Here is a 24,205-nt window from a genome sequence, read left to right as displayed (position 1 = left end):
ATTAAACAACGAACAAAGAAACGATAACATAACGTAATGATAAAACCTATTAATGTCCTAGAAACAAGAAAACGTTAGAAATATGCCAAATTGAGACCAGAAAAACAGTAAGAGAAACCAAATCACCCCTCGCTGTCCCACCGCCTGCCACGCCCAAAAAATCGATAGACTAGGGAAAATGCAAGTCAGTAGAACATCCGCCCCCACTCTGGAAACTTCCAAGGTGGGGCAGGGTTCCGGCTACGCCCAGCCGGGAGCAGCCCATATAAAGCAGGTCCTGCTGCCACGCCTCGGCCAGGAGATCCTAACGTAGGGTGTAGCCGGAGGAGAGGCCGAGACCAGCGGGACCCGGCCAGGGGATTGCCTTTACAACGCTGAACAGTTGCAGGGGGGGGAATGTCTCCTCGACCCTCCCCTCTCTCTCCCAGTCCGGCCGCGGTGGCCCTTGAGAGTTGCAGGCAGTCCCGCCACATGCTCTTCCGGTCCGGCCACCAACGGTCGGGGGGCCGAGGCCGACGGGATCCGGCTGCAGCCAATAAACCAAGAAACCCGTTAATGGGGCCAGAGCCAGGGGCGTCCGGCCAACATCTACCGGAAGCCCGGCCCGAAGACGGACGGGACACTTCTTCTTTCTTGAAAAATGGCTGCGACAACACTGGGGGGGGGATGTCTTGCACATGCCTCCGACCCCCCCCCCCCTCGTCCTCATCGCCTGGTCCGGCCATAACAAATCTCAAGCGAGACGCCGTGGGGTGCACTGGGAGGGAGAGACGGTGCGAACAGGCCTCTCCCGCCTCCCCAGGTGGAGGCTTCCCAGCTGCACCCTCAGCGCTCCAGGCGCCCGGAAAAGGGTTCTTCCACTGTGGCTATGCTGCAACGTCTCGCCCGGCAGGGTGGAGCCCGTCCGCTCATTTGACCCCGCGATCGCCAGTAGCTACCGAACTCTCAAAATGGCGGTCGACCTGGCAAGAGCGGGCCCAGCATAAAGAAATGGCCCGGTCACTGGTTGACTCCACCACCGTAGTCCTCCACGACCTTGAAGATTCTAGAGGAGCCGCGGGAGTCTCCGACCCCCGATGGGGAATGACTGCCATGATCGCCCGTGGAGTGACGAAACTGTATCCGCGGGACGTCGGCGCCAGCCTCACTTTGAATTACTAGAATCCTGCAGACCTCACTTCCGGTGAAAGCACAGTGTGACCCGGTAGGAAAAATTGTTGCACCCCCTCCCCTTTTTGACTGATAGTTCAAACCACCGATCCTTTCCTTTGCCCTTTTAACGGAACTTTGGACTGCCTCCCCCTCTTTTACATTTTCTAGAGAAAACAAAACATTAACCACTACAATAGCATAGCAGTTGACACCAGAACTGTTTTCAAATTGAAAACCAACAACATCTTCAACAGAATCCTTTTTGTTTCTGCTGTGACCCTGCTACAGCACAGGCATTGTCCCCAGCAGTAATTCTGCAATGCCGCTAAGAATAGCTGTGGTGCCTACTGGACTCACTCACCCCCGCGGCGCCCCACGCCGTTATTTGCTGGGCGGCAACTTGCTAGACATCACTTTCGTGCCATCTAGATTTCAGCGCGTTCTGCTGCCTTGGAACTATTCGCACAACAGACCGCTACTGACAACAATATTTCATTATTGGTGCTGTCAATTTCAATAAATCTATTGGATAATTCAAAAGAAATTGCCACGGTCTCTTCGTTGTTTAAATGTTTTTACTGTTTTTGTTTTGTTGTATATATTTATATGTTATTAAAGTTTTATATTCCTACTACTTTGTTGGAGTGCTATATATTTTTAATGTGACACATAATTGTAAAAACTTTGATGTACAAAGAGTCATTCCTGGAATCTTCCGCTTCAGGCTCTGTCCCCTCCCCAATCACAATACAGGATAGTTTTCAGATAGTAGGAACACGTGTGGTGTGACGGATCTCATCGGGTGTGGGCCTTGATCTACTATAACTCCTTTGAAGAGGGGTGATTCTTTACAGCTGGGGCCATAAACTACATCTGCAGGGCTAGCTGATAGCCTGGACAATCGGACACAGAGGAAGAGGAGTGTCAGAGGGTGCGGTAGTGAATAGGGCGAAAGGGAGGTGTCGGGCGGGCACAGTGTGATTCTCAGGGAAGAGCAGCGCAGATGGGGGGAGGTTTATTGCCCATGCATAAGACAGAGAGCGGGGGTGACCAGTGCCTGGGGAAGATGCTTGCGAGGGTGAGGAGCCATGCTACGAATCGACAGCGTGCAGAGAGTGGGTCTGGTCAAGACATCTAAAATGGCTGCCGTGCACGACAAAAGTGTGGCATTTCAAAAAAGGCAAGATGGCGCAGACAATGTTTTTCAACACTTCCTCATTTCCTTCGAATCGAACGTTAACAGACGTTGGGGCATATTACCAAAGTTAAGCGATATTTATCGCTAACGATGCTTACCAACAAATTTTTTACCGCTAAGCATCATCAGAAATTATCGAAGATAAACCTTGCTATTATCAAGGTTTATCACAAATGCGATAATAAACGGCCGCAATGCATGAATATCGCTAAAAACTCAGCGATATTCATACATTACCGAGCTAATGCTCTTAGCCATGTTATCCACCTCCCATTGGATAACATGGCTAAGAACTGCTCAGGGCAGGTGTTACTTTTTGGAGATATTCGCGCTTAGCGCGAATATCTCCAAAAGTTGGTAATAGGAGATAGATATCTTGCATGTTGTAATGCAAGTTATTGTGGTATATGGAACTCATACCATAATCTCTCAGGAAAGCAGAAACTGATCCTTTTGGGACCGCCTAAAAAGGCCTAGGGGGTGAGGAGTACTCTACTTTGCCCCCTTTTCACGTTCCGAACTATTTTATTTTACTCTCTTCTGTAATTACACAAAATACCAGCGATAAGATGCATCGGAGACACACAGTGAGAGAAAGGAGGCCGGAGATGAAGAAGAGATGTCAAATACACATTGGAGATAATATAGTGGCAGAAGGGAAGTAAATATGAGTAAACTTACCATGTAACATAAAAATGTTGCACTCTATACTATAAGTCTCATTTTATACTACAATCACTTCGCTACAACCTCATAAATTAAAAATAAAAATGAATAATGTCTCAAACAATTTTTGATTTCTAAATATACATTTATTCTTCAGAATTTTCTAAATTTGAAAGAACTAGTAACATGTCCTCATCAGCAATGTCCTCATGAAAAGTCTCCAATAATGATTCTTGTAACTCTATGGTCTCCAAACACTCGATAAATTCGCCATCAAGAGATTGATCAAAAAAATCATTCAAGTCATCTCCTCCTTCTGACAATATTTCATTATTGGTGCTGTCAATTTCAATCAATGTAGTGGAATCATTCAAGTCATCTCCTCGTGACAATATTTCATTATTGGTGCTCTCAATTTCAATCAATGTAGTGGAATCATTCAAGTCATCTCCTCCTTGTGACAATATTTCATTATTGGTGCTGTCCATTTCAATCAATCTAATGGAATCATACAAGTCATCTCCTCCTTGTGACAATATTTCATTATTGCTGCTCTCAATTTCAATCAACGTAGTGGAATCATTCAAGTCATCTCCTTGTGACAATATTTCATTCTTGGTGCTGTCCATTTCAATCAATCTAATGGAATCATACAAGTCATGTCCTCCTTGTGACAATATTTCATTATTGGTGCTCTCAATTTCAATCAATGTAGTGGACAATTCAAAAGAAATTGCCACGGTCTCTTCATTGTGAGCCATTTTATTTTGAAATTGCTTGCTGTAAATTGCAGAAAAAAATAATCACTTTCATTTATCGTTTTTAGTAATACATAATATAAAACTAACGTTATCAAGTATTTAGTATAACAGAAGGACTGCAAATAAATAACAGAAAACATTTTTCAAATTATCTTCAAGTGTACAACATAGTTCCCCTTACAAATTAACAACTCACCTTTTTAAAAGTAGGAAAAGTGTTAGTACTGTGTAAATCAAACACCAGAAATTCACCACCAAAAATTCCTCACAAATGTACCTCAGACAGTAGTATCACAAAATGGCTGTGGTTTCCTCTCATTTGACATATATACATAACCAATTAACTTTCATCACACACAAATACAAACCAAAGTAACATTTTAATTGGTTCTAAATTTCAACACTTTCAAATGTGTTTTCCCCATGCAATTTTCCATAGGACATTTACATACGTCTACAGCCTGAATGGCTGAACGGAATTACACCAAACTTGGCAAAATGGTACATCAAACCTAAGAGGTCAGGAAGGATCTACTATGCCCCCTTATGGTCATTTCCCCCTTCGCTTTGACCTCCTCTTGTCTCTCAATCCTACCGAGAGACAAGATGGCGGCCGCTACGGACTGTTTGGAATGTTGACAGACGCCGGAGAACCAATCAGCTTCGCAAAGCTCCGTAACGCGAAAAGTACGCGAAGCGGAGCGCTGTTACAGATATATATCTTTTTTTGAACGTTAATTTCTCAAAATCCACTGGAGCACATATATTGAGACCTAGCAAAGGCACATCGGGCTACCAGTCCCTAATATTTTACCAAGTTTCGTGCAAATCCATTCAGCCGTTCGATTATTATTATTATTTTTTTTTTTTGCCCCGCGGGGCCCTTTTAAAACCTCCACATCAAACCTAGGGGGTCAGCGAGGATCTACTATGCCCCCTTATGGTCATTTGCCCCTTCGCTTTGGCCTCCTCTTGTCTCTCGATCCTACCGAGAGACAAGATGGCGGCCGCTACGGACTGTTTGGAATGTTGACAGACGCCAGAGAACCAATCAGCTTCGCTTCACAAAGCTCCGTTGCGCGAAAAGTACGCGTCCTGGGCCGCTGCCCGGTCCGCTGTTACAGATATATATCTTTTTTTAAACGTTAATTTCTCAAAATCCACTGGAGCACATATATTGAAACCTACAAAAGGCACATCGGGCTACCAGTCCCTACAATTTTGCCAAGTTTCGTGCAAATCCATTCAGCCGTTCGGGCTAAAAGTGTGGCCAACCGCCCTATGGAAAACTCAATGTTAAAAACACGTTTTGGGACCCCCCTTTTTTCTCGGCCCCCCCTTGACGAACCCCCCCCAAATTTTCAAGGGCTGCTCAGAAACAAAATGTGCCATTTTCCTGAAAATTTCAGCCAATTCCGTCCACAAACGCCAAAGTTATTAGACATAGAATTTTCAAAAATCCCATAGAGAAAAAATCCTAACTATATATACCTACTGGCGACCGCCAGTAGGTAATATAAATATACATATATATATATATATATTCACTGGAAAAACCATAGGTTTCACACCAGTTATAGTTAGCTGGAAATTTTACTTGCATAAAACCATTGAAATTCCCACGTTATAGTTAGTTGGACTCACTATAACTTGCGCACCTGCAATGCACTGCTGATGACATCACATATTACATCATTCATGACATGGTCAGTGACATCACTCATGACATCACTGATGACACCATCCAGTGAATGTGTGTCTTTCTGAAAAATAAATATTAGTGAGTAATGTTTAAATATTTAAATATATGTATTATTGTTTCACTTTCTGTATAAGTGGCTGCATGGGTTGGTAAGTAGGTACATGTGTATGTATATGGGTTATTAGATGTTTTTCTTAGTATCAGTATGAGTGTTTGTATGGTTTGGTGGGGGTATTACTTAGCACATAGATGCATGAATGACTGACTCTCTCTTTGTATGTGTTTTGAAGACAGCATATGTGCAGGACTGTATGGGTGGATGAGTGTGTATATGTGTGTGTTAGTGAGTGAATGACTATCTCACTAGTGTCTTTATCAGTAACTATATATGTTTTAATCTAGTATATGTGAATATTGATGTATATAAGTGAGTATATGTGAGAGTGAGGGATTTTAAGAGTTCCTGTTTAAATTAGTATGTGCTTCTATAAGTGATTGTTTGAGAGAGTAAGTACGTGTAAGTTTCCTTAGAAGTAAAGTGGTAGTGTGTGTATAGCTGTATATGCAAATAAATGGATGTTCAATAGTTTATTTGCATGTGTGAGTATGTGTCAGAGTATCTTTTAGATGACTGTCGGTGTGTATCAGGATGTATAGGTGTATCACTACACATGATGAGTGAGTATATGTATGAGTGACTATATAGAACTGTTGGTGAATAAGTGGATGTGTATATAGATGGTGGAATTATTGAATTGGTTGTTGTTACTGGTATGGGTATCTCCATTTTTTTTAAAATTGTAGTTTCTAATATTGAATATGTGCTTCAAGGGTTACATTACAGTGAAAGGAGGTCTGTCACTCTGTCACAAGGATGGTGTCATCAGTGATGTCATGAGTGATGTCACTGACCATGTCATGAGTGATGTAATATGTGATTTCATCAGCAGAGCATTGCAGGCGCGCAAGTTATAGTGAGTCCAACTAACTATAACGTGGGAATTTCAATGGTTTTATGCTGGTGTGAAACCTATGGTTTTGTCAGTGAATTTAGTAGGTTTTTAAATGCTAATTCCTAACTATAACTGGTGTGAAACCTATGGTTTTTTCAGTGAATTTCAATGGTTTTTTAATAGCAAATCTCAATAGGTATAAAAAGTAAAAAATTTTATAACGAATTTTATATTGTATAATTATGTTTTTTTTTTTTGCCCTGGGGCGCTCCCGGGGCGCGTACCGGTGAACGCACGGGTAAGCGCAATGTTACGGCGCGCCCCGGGGCGCGTACCGGGGAGCGTCCCGTTAGCGCTATTCTCGCGAACGAAAACAACATCGTGACGTTTCGTGTAACCGCGTGATGCGTCATATGACGCACTGCGTAAGCGCACCCGGGAGCACGCGAGCACATACGATCGCGCAACGTCCTGACGCGCTTACACTACGCACCCCCGGGCGCGCCCTAGAGCGCGACTACGGGCGCGCCCCGGGCGCGTAGCGTAAGTGCGTTGGGTCATGTGATCTGAAAATAACACTTTTCATTGGTGCAGATCAGTTTTGGTTTCCAAATGATGAAAGCCCGAATCATGTGACTTGAAAATAACACTTTTCATTGGTCAAGAACAGTTCTGTTTTCCAAATGATGAAAGACGTCACCTTTTTTCCTTATTCTGACTTTGTCCTTTGACTGAGGAAGACCTGTTTCAACAACAAAGAGAATTATTTTGTACTTTAAAATGGCTACAGCAGCAGCTGGAGCATCTGCACCACCACCACCACCACCACCATCACCAAGAGGACCACCACAACAGTACATTGGTGGTCAAGAAGAGGAGGAGGAGGAAGAGGAAGAGGAGGAGAGGAGAAGATGGCTGGCTGAAGACAATACCCCATACCAGCCAAGGCCACACATTGTATGGGAGTTTTTTTCAATCCCAGAGGGCAAGAAAAAAGTCAATGCGGCCAAGGTAACTTGCCTAATCTGTGGCATGGAACTCTCAAGGGGCAACCCAAACAAAAAATATTCTTTTGGTAATAATACCATGATTAGACATATGACCCACAAGCATCCAAACAACTATGCTGGTGCAGAGTTGAGGGAACTGGCCAGAAACCTCCCCCAGTCTTCAAGGACCACCTCCAAAAGAAAGCAACCCACTCCATCGGGACCAGAAACAATGGAGACGATGCCTTGCATTCAACAACGATTTGAAGATTTTAGAGTAACATGTATTTACTGTGGTAAGCTCATCTCCTATGGTGAAAAGAGCGCAAAGCTCATCGTCCTTGCTGGCGACAACCACAATTGCCCCAAAAAACCCTAATTTTTTCCGTTTTTTGTTTTTTGCTCCAGTTGAGCCATTTTCAATTCCCTTTTTTTTGTTTCTCCCCATAAACAATGCAAAAAATATATACAACTGTTCAGAAAAGCCAAAAAAAGTACAAAATGTTCCAAAAAACATTACAAAACAATATAAAACAACAAAAAGAAGAAAAAAAACAGTTCTTTTAGAACTACCTTTAATTTATAAAAAATAAACCTATATTTCTAAAGAAACTCTGTCAATTTTTTTTCCTCAGGGTACGCGCACCGGGGCGCGCACCCCAAAAAAAGAAAAAAAAATGAATGAAGGAGTTAGCATGAGGGAAGAACACAAAGAGAGTAATGTTAAGAGAAAGAGAGCTAGAGGGAGAAACACAGAGGGATTGTTTATTACATAGTAAAAAACAGAGAAGGTGTAATGGGTGAAAGTGAGAAAAGTAAAATGAATAAGGGAGCGAAAGAAGGGAAGAGAGAGGAAGAAGACTAAAGTAGAAATAGTGGGAGAATGTGAGTGGGTGTTGAAAGAAAAACAAAGGACAGTAAAAAATGGGGAATGAAGGGTAGTGACGGAACCGGGATAAATGAACAACGGTGAGGGAGGGTGAGAAAAGGGCAGTGAGTGTAAGAAAAGAGGGGTGAAAGAGGGTGAAAAATTGAATTAGGATAAGACATGGGGATTGACAAAGAGAAAGGACAGAGAGAGTAAAGGAAACAATGCCTGAATGGGTCTGAGTGAAACAGCAAAGAAAGGTTAGTAATGCAGTGTGTGTGACTTATAGGGAGTCAGTGGGTGTAGGTCGGGGTGTGGGTGTGTAAGGTGTGTCTGTGTGTCTCCTAAGCCCCCCTCAGAAAACCTAGGGGGTCAGGGGGTGTCTACCGTGCCCCTTTTTACCCATTCCCAACGTTGTTTGTCCTCCATCTTGTGTCCGAAACACAAGATGGAGGACTCCCGTTGCGCTTACCGGTACGCGTACCGGGGCGCGCACCGGTGAGCGCTCCCGAAAAATTTAAAAGTTAATTTACATAAAAACCACTGGAGACACTTTCCCCAAATATAGAATAGCCCCCTACTACATACCAATCCCTACCATTTTCCCAAATTTGGTGGAATTCCATTGAGCCATTTCAGCTGTAGCATTGTCTAAATATCCTGAGGTAAATTACATGACAAAAACACATCTGAAGTGTTAGAATTTACCACCAATTAAAATGTTACTTTCATTTTCTACTTTTTTTTCCTGACATTTGATTGGTTATGTACATGAATATAAATGAAAAATGAGAGGAAAACACGGCCATTTTGACTACAACTACCTGAGGTACATCTTGAAAGGATTTTCGCATTTTGTCTTCTTCACCTCTCTGTAAAGTAAGTTGATAATTTGTAAGGGGCACTTTAAGTTAATTTGTAAAAACATTTTCTGATAGTTATTTACTGTCCCTCTGCTATAGTTATACATAGAGATAGGCTCCTCTGTTATATTTATGGATTGACTTAGGCTTCTCTGCTATAATTATGAATTTACTTACGCTTCTTCACAGGCACTTTTTTATATTTCTACTTCCTGCCTGTTACCATACACTGCCCAAAGTTAACTTCACTGTTAAAAAATCAGAACTACCTGTCTGAACTTAAACCCAACAGTGCCCTAACTCTACTGATATAGTTATTTTTTATGCAATTTACAGCAAAAAAATGGAAGGGGAGCAAGAAAACATCTATCTTTCCTTCGAGATTACATATGAGGAGATTCTTAATGAAGATTTTGTTGAAGAAGATTTTATGGATCAGTCTTTGGATCAACAATTTATTGAATGTTTACAAGATATAGAAACATGCATTTTTGAGGAGATTCCAGATGATCTAATGCTGGAAGTTTTATTGAACTATGAAAATTCTAACCAATACATTTTTATTTAATAATTAAAAATTGTTTGAGACATTATTCATTTGTATATCTAATTCATGAAGTACTACCAACATTATTATGTTTATATTATAGTATAAAGTGAAACTTACAGTATACTGTGCAATTTTAAAACATCATAAGGGAGCAGGGTAGACTACCCATGATCCCCTAGGTCTTTTCAGGGAGTACTTAAAGGATTTATATTTATATTATAGTATAAAGTGAAACTTACAGTATACTGTGCAATTTTAAAACATCATAAGGGAGCAGGGTAGACTACCCATGATCCCCTAGGTCTTCTCAGGGAGTACTTAAAGGATCTGTTTCTGCTTTCCTGACAGACTATGGTATGGATTCCATGTACCACAATAACTTCTGTAACAACATGCAAGATATCTACAGAAAAAAAGGTGTACATTGAATTTAAGACTCTGCATTGGTACCTACATGTTGGTACTTAAATCACCCACACAACACAACAACTCTATTCAGAGCTACCCTACCTCTAAGCACTTTAAATTAATATTTTACTGTTTCACTGAGTTTTCCCCATGTGTGGAAGGGGGAGGTGTGTGTGGGGGATGGTGGGGTGTTTCTGTGAGGTGTGTGTGTGTGTGTCTGGGGGGGTGAGGTGTATAGGTGTGTGTAGGTGTGTGGGGTATGTGGGTGTGGGTGGGGGTGTGGGGGTGTAAGGTGTGTGTGTGGGTGTGGGTGTGTGTGATGTTTGAGTGTAGGTGGATGTGTGGGTGTGTGAGGTGTGTGTGGGAGGTGTGTGGGTGTGGGGGGTATGTGTGTAGGATGTCTGTGTATGTGTGGAATGTGTGGGTGTGTCTGTGAGGTGTGTGTGTGGGGGGGGGAGGGAGGTGTGTGTGTGGGATGTGTGGGGTGTGTCTGTGAGGTATCTGTGTGTGCGTGTGTGTGTGTGTGTTGAGGGTGAGGTGTGTGTGTGGGTGTGTGGGGTGTGTGGGTGTGGGTGTGGATGTGTAAGGTGTCGGTGTGGGGGTGTGGGGTGTTTGGGTATAGGTGGAGGTGTGCGTGTGTGAGGTATGTGTGGGGAGTGTGTGGCTGTGGGGGTGTGGGGTTGTGTGCGTGTGGGTGTGTATGGGACGTACTTGTAGGTACCTAAAACAGCCACAGAACCCAAAAGCTCTTTTCAGAGCTACCCTACCTCTAATCACTCAAAATGATTTTTTTACACTACTATTTTCACTATTTTTCCCCAAAGTTCGCTCCCCGGTACGCTCCCCGGTGCACGTACCGGGCGCTCCCCCCGCGAAAATCGGAAAAAAATTAAATAAAAATTTTCATCCGCGGGACCCTTTTATGGCCCCCACATCAAACCTAGGGGGTCAGGGGGGTCTACCCTGCCCCCTTTTGGTTATTTCCCCCTTTGTTTTTGCCACCTTTTGTGTCTCGATCCTACGGACATACAAGATGGCGGCCGCTCCAGACTGTTTGGAATGTTTACAGACACCCGAGAGCCAATCAGCTTTCAGTGCGCAAGTCGCATGGCGCGCCCGGAGCGCTCCCCGGTGCGCGTACCGGGGCGCGGCTATAGATATATATATTTTTTTGAACCTAAATTACTCAAAATCCACTGGAGCACATATCTTGAGACATAGCAAAGGCACATCGGGCTACCAGTCCCTACAATGTTGCCAAGTTTGGTGGAAAACCATTCAGCCGTTCGGGCTAAAAGTGAGTCCAACCGCCCTATGGAAATTAACATGGGGAAAACATGTTTTGGGACCCCCCTTTTATCTCGGCCCCGCTTGAGGAATGCCCCCCAAACTTTCAGGGAAAGAGCGGAGAGCCACGAGGCAAATTTGAGGAAAATTTCAGGCAGATTCCTCAACCGGCACCAAAGTTATTCCCAATAGAATGTTGCGATTTCCCTATGGAAAACAATCCTAACTATAACTACCTACTGGCGACCGCCAGTAGGTAATATATATATATATATATATATATATATATATATATATATATATATATATATATTACCTACTGGCGGTCGCCAGTAGGTAGATATAGTTAGGATTTTTTCTCTATGGGTTTTTTGAAAATTCTATGTCTAATAACTTTGGCGTTTGTGGACGGAATTGGCTGAAATTTTCAGGAAAATGGCACATTTTGTTTCTGAGCAGCCCTTGAAAATTTGGGGGGGGTTCGTCCAGTGGGGGCCGAGAAAAAAGGGGGGTCCCAAAACGTGTTTTTAACATTGAGTTTTCCATAGGGCGGTTGGCCTCACTTTTAGCCCGAACGGCTGAATGGATTTGCACGAAACTTGGCAAAATTGTAGGGACTGGTAGCCCGATGTGCCTTTTGTAGGTCTCAATATATGTGCTCCAGTGGATTTTGAGAAATTAACGTTTAAAAAAAGATATATATCTGTAACAGCGGACCGGGCAGCGCACTGGTTCGCGGACTTTTCGCGCAACGGAGCTTTGTGAAGCAAAGCTGATTGGTTCTCCGGCGTCTGTCAACATTCCAAACAGTCCGTAGCGGCCGCCATCTTGTCTCTCGGTAGGATCGAGAGACAAGAGGAGGTCAAAACAAAGGGGGAAATAACTATAAGGGGGCATAGTAGATCCTCGCTGACCCCCTAGGTTTGATGTGGAGGTTTTAAAAGGGCCCCGCGGGGCAAAAAAAAAAAATAATAATAATAATTGAACGGCTGAATGGATTTGCACGAAACTTGGCAAAATATTAGGGACTGGTAGCCCGATGTGCCTTTGCTAGGTCTCAATATATGTGCTCCAGTGGATTTTGAGAAATTAACGTTCAAAAAAAGATATATATCTGTAACAGCGCTCCGCTTCGCGTAACGGAGGTTTGCGAAGCTGATTGGTCATTCTGTCACTGGGCTATAGTTGGGCTACATCTGGCTGATATTTGGGCTACATTTGTTTTTTTGTGTGTCTGGCGGCCATCTTTGGGCTACATTGGGCTACATTGGGCTTCATTGGGCTACATTCGGCTAATTAGCAAATAGCTCATCGCAAACTAGGAATGGTAAAGAATCGCTATTTATTCCTTAAAGTTCGCTATTTAGGAAATGCAAATAACTTTGATGATACATATGGCGGTTCATCTCTAACAAGATAAGAAGCATAGGGATACATTTATGATGACTGGCGCATCACCAGGGATGTGTTAGTCATTTTGTGCCGCTGTTCCGTCACCTATGGTGTGCTGCATTTACAATGCGGCGCATCATGGGGCAAAAACAGCACAGATGCGTGATGTATCTGTGCCGTAAAGGTGGCGCATTGCTGGAGTTGTATCGCAAGTGTGATGAAGCTCCAGCAAGGGTCGGGGGTGCCCCTGTCGCAGGGTTTCTGTTCCCACACAGAACTGTGGACAGAGGATTGGAATCTCGGCGAATGCATTGCTGGAGTTGTATCGCAAGTGTGATGAAGCTCCAGCAAGGGTCGGGGGTGCCCCTGTCGCAGGGTTTCTGTTCTCACACAGAACTGTGGACAGAGGATTGGAACCTCGGCGAATTAGGGTGTCCCAAAACTCACGTTAGTAATCAAAAACTCCTTAGCAAGCTAGGTACAGTGTCACATTGGATATAACAAACTCTCAATGTTTAGACAATCCAGAATATGAACTTATAGTACCTCAGGATACGTGGAACTCATGAACAGTCGGTCGTTATAGATTTCTTAGAAACCAGAACATGGAGTTAAGAAGAACAGATGTGTATTTGAAATGTTTATTTACTAATGCCGTCTTCTCAGGCGTAGTACCTTAGATAATAAAAGTACACATATTATCAGTAGCAAAATTACCAGCATAGTTACTAGTACATAAAAAGTGAATGGTGATAGTATGTTAACATGCTGTAAATGAATAAGAGTTAGCAACACTTATAAGCAGCCGCGGGCCGTGGAGGGAGTTACGGTGAGGCAGGGAGGCGGGGAGGGGGAGAAGCAGGGTGGAGAATACAAGTACACATATTATCAGTAGCAAAATTACCAGCATAGTTACTAGTACATAAAAAGCGAATGGTGACAGTATGTTAACATGCTGTAAATGAATAAGAGTTAGCAACACTTATAAGCAGCCGCGGGCCGTGGAGGGAGTTACGGTGGGGCAGGGAGGCGGGGAGGGGGAGGGGCAAGGTAGAGAGGGCTCCACCCTGCTTCTCCCCCTCCCCGCCTCCCTGCCCCATCGTAACTCCCTCCACGGCCCGCGGCTGCTTATATCTCACCCTCCCTAATACACATATTATATTATTTGCTAAGAAGGTCTCTTTGTGTTGGTTTAGGGCGTGCCCATACTTTAGTGTCTTAGATTTGAAGGAATCACATCAGCATACACCAGCTCTCTCTTCATGTGAACCGCATCAACTGTTGTGTATGTGTGTTCGGCAAAGCAATATAAAACCCGCCTCATGCCCAGAATTGGCAGAAGTTGCACTTATGTTATGAGTATGAAGTCGTGGAGATCAGACCTCATAACAATTCTGTATCGTGTTGTTCTTGAAACTTTAGCACTCGCTGTACAGATATAGTTTAACAAGTAAAGCAGATAGTAGACCAATAACATATTATTCTCATGTAAACCACGATGAACTACTAGGTGGAAAGCTAAAGCAACAACTAAGTGTCGTGTGCAGAAGTTGCAAAAAAGGAAAAATGGCGTTTAAACCGGTAATGAGCCCATGCTAACTTAACACGGTGTAAAGATATCCAGGACCTAGATGACACCTCCTCATGATCCGGAAACGAACTGAATAAGATAATAGAAGTGCCATCTCATGAGAGCAGATTGCAAGTTTATATGTGGACGGTCCGCAAGGTAAAGCATTAAAAACTAGGAAAATTTAATGCTAAAGAAAAATAAAACAGCCAAGTACTTTATCGAGTCTTAAGCCAATAGGCAAGGTAAATAATAAAAACTTGACAAATAAGTCAATGAATTGTCAATGAAATGCTAGTACTCAGCATATCAAACATGAAAAAGGTCTATGACATAACTGTGTATGCAAAATAAGCTGCAACAGCCTCCAATAGGAAGTCACCGTCTTCATCCGAAAACAGTTCAGCCATCCAATTTAAAAGCGGAAAAGAACATACGTGCTCTCCCAGCACCGGATCCTCTATCACCATCAGAGGACAGCTTGGTGGGTTTTCAAGAAAGCTCTGTTCCAAGAAAGACTGTGCTGCCGCCAGTAAATTCCAGGGACCAAGTAGTCCATGCATCAATGCCACAGCCATAATCCTTTCGCCAGGACAAACCAACTCGTGAGTAATGATAGGAGTCATCAGCTGATTAAAGTCGACGTCAGGAGAAACCGGTCCGCAGAGACACAAATCAATGGCCCAATCGAAATCACAGGTCAGGCAGTGAAATACAGGCTGGACACAGGTGAAGTAGGAGAACCGAAAAGATAATCCATATGCCGTGCTTAATATCGCCAACGGCATTGTGCCATAATATTCTAGCATGCGATTGCGGAACAGTGTCAGCAGCTGCAGGGTCGGAGGTTGCATAGGAGGGACATCCATATTTAAAAATGTAAAAAAGCACAAGAGCGTCCGCTGGTAATGCAAGTAAAAATGCCAATCTACGAACCAGAGTGCAGAAAATACAATGAAAGGAAGCAGGGATGACTCCAAAGATTTTCTCAAATGAAGTCACGAGACCACTGGTAACAACTTTAAAAAAGTGTGCCAGGGACTTTGTGGAGGATGCGTTAAAGATAGTCGGAAACATGTTGCTGAAATTGAAAGGCAAATCTTAATTGAAAAGGGTGTGCACCTCTGTATGGGTGTTCGCTATGTGAAGTACGAAAGTTTCACGGGCCGAACTCAAGGCCACCTCTCTCTGAGACAAAAGAGCTCTTATTCTTGCCATGCCGTTGAAACGTGTCCCAAGGTTGGTATTTGTGGCCAGATTGAAAACTCCCTATGTTCATGTGTGGGAGGAAATAGAACATTTCTGCAGCAAATAACCCGTTCACTTACTGTTACGATAAAAGGAATACTTTTAATTAACTCAGAACAATCTTCATTATTGAGCATCAAATAACTACCATTTTCCAACAACTTGAACGTGGGGATGATAGCAGGAACTGGCGTGCCTTGCAACACGCAAGCCATATTTGGTCGGTGTTTGTTGCATGAACCGTGTAACTGTATGTGCCTACACATTAGTGAATGATCTGGCGTCTCAGTGCATTCCTCTCCATTCAGATAAACTTCTTGATCATCTTTGAAACATCTGTATGTGTATGGAAGCGACCAGACCTCATGAAGAAAAGCACTACCTAAAGGTTCATAACGACCTATTGGTATATATTTCATACAATTTGAAAACTTATATAAAGCAAAAGGCAGCGTTATTAAACCGTGGATAAGGCATGTTGCCAAAAAACCCGCAATCCTCTGTTGATGATGTCACTGAGCATGTCATGAATGATGTAATATGTGACATCATCAGCAGTGGATTACGGGTAATGGTATCTCTAGTTTACTCCCTTATAGCTGTGTTTCTTTTAACATAAGTGTCTGTTTCCTTCCCTTATACTTACTGTTTTTGGTTCGCTTCCGGTTCGCGTACCAGCGAGCGAACTAGGAAGCGAACTAAGAGAAATAGAGGTTGGCACAATTCCAAATATTGTACCAATTTTTTAATAACGGGGAGGTAGTTCTGAAAAGAACTTTTTTTTTTATTTTTCTGAACATTTTTTTACTGTTTTTGAATTTTTCGGAACAGTTTTATATTTTTTTGGGTTTTTCTTGGAGGGGGCAATGAAAACGATTCATTGTAAAGGGCTCAACAGGAGCAACAAAACAAAAAAAAGAAGTATTTATTATTTTGGGCGTTTCAGACAAACTTGCATATGATAGTCAATAGCTCTGTTGATCAGAGTGATGCTTTTTTCTCCGTAGGAAATGAATCCATCGCAAAATGCGCAGATGTGTTTTACATCACCAAATCTCATTTGTATATTTGGCACCATCTCCCTGCCCTCTGGTCCCGTTACTTCCGGTACAACAGATCTTCTGGCCATAATAGGGAGATTATCTAGGTCGTTCCGAAACTGTGCAGCACTGTAGTTGTTAGGATGCCACCTAGTCATATGGCGATGCATTGTGTAGTTTCCGAAACTGTATTTTTTGTCGGTCCCTCTGGACAGTCTATCTTGACATATAAGGCAAGTTACGTATCTTGCATTTACTTTTTTCTGACCTTTGGGAATTTTAAAAAATTGCCAAATGAAGTTTTCTTTCCGGTGAGACGTCCTGGGCTGCTCAGGCAAAAACTGCCTCTCTTCGTGCTCGTCCTCCTGTTCCTCTTCTTCTTCTTCTTGTTGAATTAGAACTTGAGCAGGTGGTCCACTCTTCCTTGGATGTGGTGGAGGTGGTGGGGAAGCACCAGCTGAAGCTACTAAAGAAGCCATTGCTCAGTGATCACAAAGGGTCTTTCTCTCACAATGATGAAAGTCAGAGTGAGGAAAGAAGGAGGGATTTTCATCATTTGGGAAAAACAAGAGTTCTCAACCAATCAAAAGTGTTCATTTTAGATTATATGACCTAGTCTTACATCATTAGGAAACCAAAAGTGAAATGAACCAATGAAAAGTGTTATTACCAAGTCACATGACTTGCTGTGTTTACGTTAAGCGCTTTGCAGGGCCTCCCGGTTTGCTTCCAGAAACCTGCGCTTTGCGACTCGCTTCGCGTACCAGTTCGCTAACGTAGCACGTCATATGACGTATCACGCGACAACGTGAAACGTCATGCGGACGGGAGGCGTCACGATGTTGTTTTCTAACGCGGCACTTGCGGTAAAGAAACGTTTACCGGCTCGCGGTCTATTTCGCGGCATCAAGGTCAGCTAACGGGAAGCTTCCCGATTCGCGAAGCGGGAACGAAGAAAAAAAAATATTTTAAAAAAAAATTATTCATAAACATATAAAATATATTTTTGGATTTAAAGAAGAATACATTTTACAGCTACAGATATTAGCTGTTAAAAAACCAATGAAATTCACAGAAAAAACCATAGGTTATAGACCATATATAGTTAGGAATTAGCATTTACAAAACCTTGAAAATTCACTGAAAAAACCATAGGTTATAGACCATATATAGTTAGGAATTAGCATTTAGAAAACCTTATTTTACTCACACAAAACCATTGAAATTCCATATATAGTTAGTTGCACTAACTATATATCGCGCACCCGCAATCCACTGCTGATGATGTCACATATTACATCATTCATGACATGGTCAGTGACATCACTGATGACATCACTGATGACATCTCAAATGACATCACTGATGACATCACTGATGACGTCTCATTTGGCATCATTCTTGTGCTAATACGATAAACTTCTTCAGACTCTAATATAACCTTAGATACACTCAGTGTATACAGACACTCACACACTGCCACTCATCCATGGAGTTACTCACACACCCAGTCAGTCATGCAAAGAAACAATCTCACCTCCATTTCTTCAACTATACAGTTATACACACCTTACTTATTGAAACATATACTAACACATATTTACTCTCTTATACAATCCCTGATACAAGTTCACAATGATCGATACAACCACTCACTCAGTGGCTCTCATGCACAGTTATTTATATATGCCAACTCTCACATGTACTGTGTTTTACATATGTACTTACTATGACATGTAGCATTGAGATATCCATTCACTCATCAATACACTCATGCACACAGTCAACTGCCCATGTAGCTGTTTCCACATGCACTCTTGAACTCATACACCTAGTGAATAAACTGCTCACACATCTATGCACAGAGTCACACACCTTCCTGCCACCCCCACACAAACTCAATCTCCCATAGAAATACTTGGGCAACCAATTAATAACACATATAGCCTCTCGTATAGCTAATGATCAACACATGCAGCAGTTTACATCACAACAGACATAATGATGCACAAATTAAGACAGTTTAGTCACTAACCCGTGCATTCAGTAAGACGCATTTAATCACTCACTCATACAGTCAATCACGCACCTACTAAAACCTTCATTCAGACACTTATACATCCACTCATTCTTCAATATGTAAAACATATTTAAACTTTACAGAAACACATAATCACTGGATGTTGTCATCAGTGATGTCATCAGTGATGTCACTGACCATGTCATGAATGATGTAATATGTGACATCATCAGCAGTGGATTGCGGGTGCGCGATATATAGTTAGTGCAACTAACTATATATGGAATTTCAATGGTTTTGTGTGAGTAAAATAAGGTTTTCTAAATGCTAATTCCTAACTATATATGGTCTATAACCTATGGTTTTTTCAGTGAATTTTCAAGGTTTTGTAAATGCTAATTCCTAACTATATATGGTCTATAACCTATGGTTTTTTCTGTGAATATATATATATTTATATATATATATATATGCAAAAAAGGAGAGAACTCTGGGTAGTTCTCAAGTTTAGGTGGAAAGCAGCTCCTGTTAGAGCACTCTCAACACCAGCGACACTCTAGATCTGCTCACCTCAAATGTCTGTTTTTCTATCAAAGGGGCATATTACCAACAACTAGCGATAATTTTTGTCTCTAACGTGTTTAGAGACAAAAATTATCGCCGCAAATCGGCGATTTTTATCGCAGATAAACCTTGCTATTAGCAAGGTTTATCGCAAATGCGATAAAAAACGGCCGCAATGCATGAATATCACTGAAAAGTCAGCGATATTCATGCATTATTGAGCAAATGCTCTTAGCCATGTTATCCACCTCCCATTGGATAACATGGCTAAGAACTGCTCCTGGGCAGGTGTTAGCTTTTGGAGATATTCGCGCTTAGCGCGAATATCTCCAAAAGTTGGTAATAGGAGATAGCGATGTTAGCGACTGTTTCCAGTCGCTAACATCTTGGCACGCCCACTTTGCATGTCATTAGTGATAAATATCACTGACATGCAAAGCGGGGCCCAAGATGGTCGCTATCTCCTATTAGCTGTCGCTAACTGGTGTTAGCGACAGCTTGGTAATAGGGAGATAATTTTATCTCCGCTTTCTTGTCTTTTAAAGCCAAAAAAGCAGAGATAAACCCCCTTGATAATATGCCCCAAAGTTTTTAAGCATAGGATTAGCACAGTGCTATCCACGCCGAGATAGAAAATGACAACATCTTTTGCCATTTATACAGCAAAGTCTTTAAGCATAGGACTAGTACAGTGCTGTCCTTGCCGAGCTGTAAATGACAAAAGCCATTTATCACTCCAGGCACAATATTACAGCTTTGAATTGGTAAAATACCAACTCAAGCCAACCTGAAGTGAGTAAAAGCAACCCCTGACACAGTGTTTCGCTCTAATTAGAGCTCTTCAGAGAGGTATAGCTTTGTCCAAACACAAGGGAGCACCCAGTATTAAGTGCACCTCAAATGCAGCCGCGATCGGTAGGGGAGTACCTGCCGGGGCGGTAATGTGGGAAGTGGGAGGGGGAGGGGGAGGGGCAGGGTGGGGATTAGTAATGTATGGATAATGGAGTTTTGCAGGTAAGTAAACATTTAAATAAATCAAACGAATTTCGTTGCGCGCACTGCATCCCCACATGCAATGCAGTGCGCGCAACGAAATTGGTGGGGGGGTTCAAGGTTCCCAAAGCCCCGGGGACCACCACTCCTGGGGCTTTAATGTATTGTGGGAGGGGGCTGCGTGGCCCCCCTCCTGGAGCACTCGAGGACCCTTCACCCCTGGGGCTAAAAATAAATGGTTGGGGAGCTGCATGGTCTCCAAAGCCCCGGGGACCACAACTCTCTGGGGCTTTATGTATTGTGCAAGGGCTGGCTCCTGCAGTGTCCCGGGGTGTCCGTCCCAGCCTCCCATAGCAAGGAAATCTGTTTTCTCTTTCAAAATTTAAATCAGATCGCTTTTCCACATGGGGAGCTGCATGTTAAAAGCCCCCATTGTGGAAAAGCAATGCCGGCTTCCAAACGCGTAGAAATTGTGCACCAAAGGCGCTGGAGTCATGCACCCTACAGATTATAATTCAGAATAGGGGGTGGTGATGAACAGAGTGCCTGAATTAAGCAGACCACTCTTACCCAGTCCAAAGATCAGGGCTTGATCCATCACCGTTTTTTAGCTCACTGCACCATCCCAGCTCAGAACTTGGCTATATGCAAATTAGTCTGTTCCTGTCCCAGTGCATGATGGGAACAGGGCAAACCAAACTACCAAGCCAATTCTTGTACTGGGAAGGAAACAAGCTTCCGGGGACCGGTTTCTGCCATTTCAGGCGTCGTCGGCCCGGCTTGCTTGAATCCTGATGGTGCAATGAGCAAGGGACTCACATCTGAGTATACCCTTCCACGCTTATGGTGGACAAAATGATTCAGAATAGGGGGTGGTGATGAACAGAGTGCCTGAATTAAGCAGACCACTCTTACCCAGTCCAAAGATCAGGGCTTGATCCATCACCGTTTTTTAGCTCACTGCACCATCCCAGCTCAGAACTTGGCTATATGCAAATTAGTCTGTTCCTGTCCCAGTGCATGATGGGAACAGGGCAAACCAAACTACCAAGCCAATTCTTGTACTGGGAAGGAAACAAGCATCCGGGGACCGGTTTCTGCCATTTCAGGCGTTGTCGGCCCGGCTTGCTTGAATCCTGATGGTGCAATGAGCAAGGGACTCACATCTGAGTATACCCTTCCACGCTTATGGTGGACAAAAGGATTCAGAATAGGGGGTGGTGATGAACAGAGTGCCTGAATTAAGCAGACCACTCTTACCCAGTCCAAAGGTCAGGGCTTGATCCATCACCGTTTTTTAGCTCACTGCACCATCCCAGCTCAGAACTTGGCTATATGCAAATTAGTCTGTTCCTGTCCCAGTGCATGATGGGAACAGGGCAAACCAAACTACCAAGCCAATTCTTGTACTGGGAAGGAAACAAGCTTCCGGGGACCGGTTTCTGCCATTTCAGGCGTCGTCGGCCCGGCTTGCTTGAATCCTGATGGTGCAATGAGCAAGGGACTCACATCTGAGTATACCCTTCCACGCTTATGGTGGACAAAATGATTCAGAATGGGGGTGGTGATGAACAGAGTGCCTGAATTAAGCAGACCACTCTTACCCAGTCCAAAGATCAGGGCTTGATCCATCACCGTTTTTTAGCTCACTGCACCATCCCAGCTCAGAACTTGGCTATATGCAAATTAGTCTGTTCCTGTCCCAGTGCATGATGGGAACAGGGCAAACCAAACTACCAAGCCAATTCTTGTACTGGGAAGGAAACAAGCTTCCGGGGACCGGTTTCTGCCATTTCAGGCGTCGTCGGCCCAGCTTGCTTGAATCCTGATGGTGCAATGAGCAAGGGACTCACATCTGAGTATACCCTTACACGCTTATGGTGGACAAAATGATTCAGAATAGGGGGTGGTGATGAACAGAGTGCCTGAATTAAGCAGACCACTCTTACCCAGTCCAAAGATCAGGGCTTGATCCATCACCGTTTTTTAGATCACTGCACCATCCCAGCTCAGAACTTGGCTATATGCAAATTAGTCTGTTCCTGTCCCAGTGCATGATGGGAACAGGGCAAACCAAACTACCAAGCCAATTCTTGTACTGGGAAGGAAACAAGCTTCCAGGGACCGGTTTCTGCCATTTCAGGCGTCGTCGGCCCGGCTTGCTTGAATCCTGATGGTGCAATGAGCAAGGGACTCACATCTGAGTATACCCTTCCACGCTTATGGTTGACAAAATGATTCAGAATAGGGGGGTGGTGATGAACAGAGTGCCTGAATTAAGCAGACCACTCTTACCCAGTCCAAAGATCAGGGCTTGATCCATCACCGTTTTTTAGCTCACTGCACCATCCCAGCTCAGAACTTGGCTATATGCAAATTAGTCTGTTCCTGTCCCAGTGCATGATGGGAACAGGGCAAACCAAACTACCAAGCCAATTCTTGTACTGGGAAGGAAACAAGCTTCCGGGGACCGGTTTCTGCCATTTCAGGCGTCGTCGGCCCGGCTTGCTTGAATCCTGATGGTGCAATGAGCAAGGGACTCACATCTGAGTATACCCTTCCACGCTTATGGTGGACAAAATGATTCAGAATAGGGGGTGGTGATGAAAAGAGTGCCTGAATTAAGCAGACCACTCTTACCCAGTCCAAAGATCAGGGCTTGATCCATCACCGTTTTTTAGCTCACTGCACCATCCCAGCTCAGAACTTGGCTATATGCAAATTAGTCTGTTCCTGTCCCAGTGCATGATGGGAACAGGGCAAACCAAACTACCAAGCCAATTCTTGTACTGGGAAGGAAACAAGCTTCCGGGGACCGGTTTCTGCCATTTCAGGCATCATCGGCCCGGCTTGCTTGAATCCTGATGGTGCAATGAGCAAGGGACTCACATCTGAGTATACCCTTCCACGCTTATGGTTGACAAAATGATTCAGAATAGGGGGTGGTGATGAAAAGAGTGCCTGAATTAAGCAGACCACTCTTACCCAGTCCAAAGATCAGGGCTTGATCCATCACCGTTTTTTAGCTCACTGCACCATCCCAGCTCAGAACTTGGCTATATGCAAATTAGTCTGTTCCTGTCCCAGTGCATGATGGCAACAGGGCAAACCAAACTACCAAGCCAATTCTTGTACTGGGAAGGAAACAAGCTTCCGGGGACCGGTTTCTGCCATTTCAGGCGTCGTCGGCCCGGCTTGCTTGAATCCTGATGGTGCAATGAGCAAGGGACTCACATCTGAGTATACCCTTCCACGCTTATGGTGGACAAAATGATTCAGAATAGGGGGTGGTGATGAACAGAGTGCCTGAATTAAGCAGACCACTCTTACCCAGTCCAAAGATCAGGGCTTGATCCATCACCGTTTTTTAGCTCACTGCACCATCCCAGCTCAGAACTTGGCTATATGCAAATTAGTCTGTTCCTGTCCCAGTGCATGATGGGAACAGGGCAAACCAAACTACCAAGCCAATTCTTGTACTGGGAAGGAAACAAGCTTCCGGGGACCAGTTTCTGCCATTTCAGGCGTCGTCGGCCCGGCTTGCTTGAATCCTGATGGTGCAATGAGCAAGGGACTCACATCTGAGTATACCCTTCCACCCTTATGGTGGACAAAATGATTCAGAATAGGGGGTGGTGATGAACAGAGTGCCTGAATTAAACAGACCACTCTTACCAAGTCCAAAGATCAGGGCTTGATCCATCACCGTTTTTTAGCTCACTGCACCATCCCAGCTCAGAACTTGGCTATATGCAAATTAGTCTGTTCCTGTCCCAGTGCATGATGGGAACAGGGCAAACCAAACTACCAAGCCAATTCTTGTACTGGGAAGGAAACAAGCTTCCGGGGACCGGTTTCTGCCATTTCAGGCATCATCGGCCCGGCTTGCTTGAATCCTGATGGTGCAATGAGCAAGGGACTCACATCTGAGTATACCCTTCCACGCTTATGGTGGACAAAATGATTCAGAATAGGGGGTGG

This window comes from Lissotriton helveticus, chromosome 1_1, assembly GCF_964261635.1.
Source record: "Lissotriton helveticus chromosome 1_1, aLisHel1.1, whole genome shotgun sequence".
In the NCBI taxonomy this organism is placed as follows: domain Eukaryota; kingdom Metazoa; phylum Chordata; class Amphibia; order Caudata; family Salamandridae; genus Lissotriton; species Lissotriton helveticus.
This window is presented reverse-complemented; position numbering follows the sequence as displayed.